This window comes from Adiantum capillus-veneris, chromosome 16 (genome assembly GCF_014529385.1).
Source record: "Adiantum capillus-veneris isolate H3 chromosome 16, ASM1452938v2, whole genome shotgun sequence".
NCBI classification, from domain to species: Eukaryota; Viridiplantae; Streptophyta; class Polypodiopsida; order Polypodiales; family Pteridaceae; genus Adiantum; species Adiantum capillus-veneris.
Genome location: NC_140946.1, coordinates 13476274 through 13481348, shown reverse-complemented (window position 1 = coordinate 13481348; position 5075 = coordinate 13476274). Strand labels below are relative to the sequence as shown.

General features: G+C 42.2%; 1 pseudogene; it reads left to right on the top strand.

The window, feature by feature from the left end:
- The first annotated feature begins 2091 nt into the window (after positions 1 to 2091).
- On the top strand, positions 2092 to 2585 carry LOC147438596 (uncharacterized; annotated as a pseudogene).
- The last annotated feature ends 2490 nt before the right edge of the window (positions 2586 to 5075 follow it).

Here is a 5075-nt window from a genome sequence, read left to right as displayed (position 1 = left end):
ATCTGTGGAGGCACATGGATCATGATCCATGTACCTTAGACCCCAATTTTGCAAAAAACTCATTAGCGACAGTGAGCATCAGTGGGATATAGCTTTGATCAAGTTTTCTTGAAAGAAAAACTCAAAAATCACATCAGAATTAGCTGTTAGGGAAAAAAAAAGCATTGTAGACACAAAATTTGGGATTTTTTAACTTTTTGGGATTCAAATTCAAGAAGGGGTGAGATTTGGCTTCTACAGGGAATAGAGAACCAACATAACAAAATTCATAAAAAAGTGCTGCCAAACATGGATCACGATCCATGTTCCTTTTGACATTGGGGCTGATATTTGACAAGTACATCCCTGATAACTACTTGAACAACTCTGCCAAAAGGGGCCATGTCAAAAAATTGAAAAAAGTTGACCAAAATGGCCAAATGCAAAAACTAGTCTAAAATTGCAGGGCAAACATAAAAACTTACTTGTGACTGGGAAAGAGTTATCCAAATTCAAAAAGAAGTGGTGGAGTAGATTATTGATACTACCAGTAATTAGCAGGCCAAATTTGGTGTTCATATCTGATGAAACATGGATCACTATCCATGTACCTCATCAAAAAAATTTGGCTGAGATTTGAGCAGTAGGTAGCTGGTATCATTTGGAACAACTTTCCCAAAAGAGCTATGTGCAAAAAAGTTGTAAAAAGTGGTCAAAAAGACAAAAACAGAACATTGTCAAAACTGCACAACAGACTATAGAAATCACTTTTGGTTGGGCAAAACTTATCCAAGTCAAAGAATTCTTGATGAGTAGGCTGCAAACATCATAATCTGTCATCACACCAATATAGTAGATCCAAAAGTGGTGGAACATGGAGCGCAATCCATGTACCCTTGAAGAAATTTAGAAAAAAAACTTTCTCAGCTTGTAGCTGAGACCATTGTGAACAAAATCCAAAGGATTTTTGTCAAAAAAGTCCCAGAAACTCATCAAAAGTGTCGAAGGATGGAAGCATGAGTGGGTGGACACAATAGCTGTGTCCAGGACATCACTTTTAGGAGAGTGAGGAAGCTAGTAATTCTCATCCTTTGAAACATTAAAATCTATTTTTTGGAACTACTATTTTTTAAAACGTGGTCAGACTCACGAAGTACAATTTCATTATGGCAAGTAAATTTTTTGAACCATCCCGCACACTACAGCATCTATGTTCTCGCAGCTATGGATCATTGCTCTCTGTCTCTCTACAGCTCTGTGTATTTATCTCTCTCTCTCTCTCTATGTGTGTGTGTGTGTTTGTGCAGCTCTTTTTGTATTCCTCTCTCACTCTCTCCAAGCATCTTTCTTTTGCTTTGTAGGTGAGTAGAACTCATGGTGGAGCTTGCATCTTTGAAAGGGGAGGATAAGGAGCAGGTGCCTTGCCATTATATATGTTTCTCTCCCTCTCTTTTTAACTACTATGCTTTGGGCAGGTTTGTTTTAAATGCACTTGTTATGTTTGGGGTGGGAGTGAGGGAAGAATTTGAGGAGATATGTACATATAGTCAGTCACACGATCTGTAGTCTCTAATTTATTCACAATTGTTGCCTTGTATTGTAAAATCTGGGGAGGTATGTACATATGGTTAGTGACACGATTGGTGGTTATTATCTACACGACCAAGGATATTATGATTATATTTAATTTATCTATGGTTGTTACATTGTATTGTATTGCTAGGAAGGAGGCACTCAATGTAGATAGAAAGCATAGAACACCAAATGGTGATCTAGAGCAACATTCATGACATCAACATAATGAAATGACACAAATAGTTGTAGAAGTGAGAATCCTTCAGATGTCAGTTTCTCTATTTGGGGTTCCCATTCCTTGCATTCCCCGTGATGATCTGATCCTGGTAATACCCGTTGTTTATGTCATGATAGCTCATTATTTCATCTGAACATTTTTTGGGTTCCTACTTGCTTTTGCAACACTTTTTTCCGTGAATCTGAAGATGCCTTGGTGGGTTGTTGCCCTAAAGTCTCTTTTTGATTATGACTATACTATCTAAAGCTCCTTGTAGCTTAGTTGATGATTGTTTAATAAGTCACTGTGTTATGTTTTTTATGGTTGGTTCATTCCAGGACATGAAGCAGGCAATGGTGATCAGGGAATATGAAGCTTTCCACAAGAGAGAACAAAGAGCCCAATTTAAGAGAAGAGCAGATGTAGGTTTGGTTGTTGAAAGAGAGGGGAATGAATGAGCCGAAGGAATAGAAGACTTAACAAAGGCACAGGGTTGTGCAAAAATTGTCGAGAATGAAAAAAGAGCAATGATAGCAAAAGGGATTGCATGATATGTACTTCAAAGCACAAGTGGAATGGACATGGACACCAAGAAAGGCATCTTCAATCGGATGATTCAGCACCCTTCACTGAAAGATGTCCAAAACGACAAAGCATCAACACCCTATTTTGCAGATACAGTGATAGGAAACATTCGGAACACACTTCAAGACTTGAAGAGGCCACAAACTGAAGATGAGATGTTCCTCAAGAGATCTACCATGATGATGCTTCTGAACTCAAAAGACCCACACTAGGAGGCACAAGGCCTTAATGTTAGTTTAGTCTTCAAGCTACTTTCTATTCATATAAGTAGACGGGAGCAAAGCGAACCCCGACGGCCTCTAAAACACCGGGGACCGAATGGCACGCCTCGAGCCTGTCATGGTAAAGCAAACAGGGGGCACCACCTAGCTTCAGCGGCTAGGACGCAAACAACACACCACCATAACAAAGTTTTTATCCAAGAGAGATGGATGCTTGGGAGTAATGATGAAAAGGAAAGGGAATGAGATCAAGTGAGAGAGAGAGAGAGAGAGAGAGAGAGAGTGACGGAGGGGGTATAGCGGCTTAGTACTTAGGCATCACAAAAGGATGGCGAATCCGCACACCCTTCACACATACACAAGCTCACTCCAAAACACAAGACTAGGTGGCGATTCCGCACACCTCACATGGGCAAAACATTGCAAGAAAACATACTCACAAAACCTCAAGCTTTATTTAGAGAATTAGGCGATGAAATGGGGAGCATAGGGTAGGGGAATGAGAAGGGAGAGAGTGGTAGAGCACATGGAGGATAGGTGGGAGTTGATGGCGAAGACTCGCACGAGGATTATGGCCATCATCCTTCATTTAGTTGCCCTTCATCTTCCATAGCCAAGGGTGTAGAGGTCATGCTCAAGACAAGCATGGTGATTGCGGTGATGGTGATGGTGTGGGTGTGTGTGTGTGCACTAGGCACACACAGTGCATAGTGTGTTCTTTGGTGATGTTGTGTGTGTATTTAGTGTGATGGTGACCCCTCTTTATATAGGGGATGAGGGGGGAGGAATTCTAGAATTTAGAAATGAGGAAATCATTATCTACATAGGCCATGTGCCTGTGGGCCCCACTTGTCTGACTGTGTGTATATGTGCCAGAACAGTAGTCTCATGAGAGAGAGACTAAGAGAGAGAGAGAGATGGGTTGATGAAAAAAAGTGAGAGGTGACATGGAGAATAAAGTAATTACAAGAGGGGAGAGAGAGGAGTGTGTTCAGAGGTGAATCTGTGTGCAGATGTGTGTGAACACAAGAAAAATCAGGTAACCACCGGGTGGGGATGGGTCTGTGGGCACCTTTTTCAGTGAAACTGAGTGTGTGTGAGTGTGGGGGAGGTTATTTAGCTACAAGACAAGAGACATGGCGCCCTTTAGAGAGAGAGGGGGGTATTTGGGTCATGGGATATGATAGGAGAGAGAAAGAGGGGGTGGGGTATACTATTTTGGAAGATAGGGTAAGTTGCATGTGAGTTGGTGCATTATTGGTGAGTTATAATGCATTATTGGTGAGAGGTGGGGTAGCTTGAGGGGAGAGAGAAAGGAGAAAGGACAAGGGGAAGAGAGAGGGGGTTGACCTTTTGAGTGGAGGAGAGGAAAAGGGACACACGGCGGGGCAACAATGAAGAAAAAGGAGGCAAGGTGGGGATGGGCTACCCCGCAGGCATGAGGTGGCCTATTTTACCTTTCTTATCTATTTACATAATCATACTTTATTTTTTTCTTACTTTTTCCAATGCCTTTTATCACCCCCTGCCTAAGAGGGGGTTTTCATGCGGTGGGGACGAGAGAAGAGGGGTATGGGAGCCTGGCTTGTGAAAAGCACCCATCATTAGCCCTCCCCTTTTGGCTAGAGGCATTCATGCCTCTAGCTCATCTGTTTGATCATTGTCGTCGGAGGTGGCGGCTGATGGTGTGTCCTCATCTAGAATGTCAATAGGTGGATCTTGGTCAAATCGAAGAAAATAAGGTTTAAGTCGCCAACCATTTACCCTGGTTTTATGAAGTTTTCCATCAGCCTCCATAAGCTGGTAGCTTCCATTGGCATACTTTTTCCTGACGATGAAAGGACCTTCCCATCAGAGTAGGAGTTTCTTATCCTTGCGCGTGTCGAAGCGATTGTCGTAGCGGAGCACCAACATTCCTTTCTTCAATTCTTTTTTCCGGAGATGCTCGTTAAAGCTAAGCCGTCTATGCTCTGCTTGTGCTGCATAATAATTTATTGCTTCTTCTCTGTCCAGCTGCAGTCTTTCCAAGTTGATGATGTGATCTCTCAAATGCATGTTGGGTTGTTGAAGTTGGCTTGCCATTACTCTGAGACTTTGTAGTTGCACTTCAATGGGCAAGATTGCTTCCTTACCAAATACTAGATGATACGGTGTGAATCCCAAGGATGTACGAAATGAAGTTCTGTAGGCCCATAAAGCTGGTAGTAGATACTTATCCCAGTCTCCGGGATGATTGTTTACCTGCTTGGTAATAATTTTAGAAACCATTCCATTTACCTTTTCAACTAGGCCATTATATTGAGGGTAATATGGTGAAGAGTGCCTCCTTGTAATGCCCAGTTTCTGCATTAATTCTCCTACCAAGTCTGCTCTGAAACCTGGCCCTCTATCAGAGATGATCTCTAAAGGTGTGCCAAACCTACAACATATGTGCTCGTAGATAAATTTAGCTACCTCTACCGCTGTGATTCTAGTGGTGGCTGTAGCCTCTGCCCATC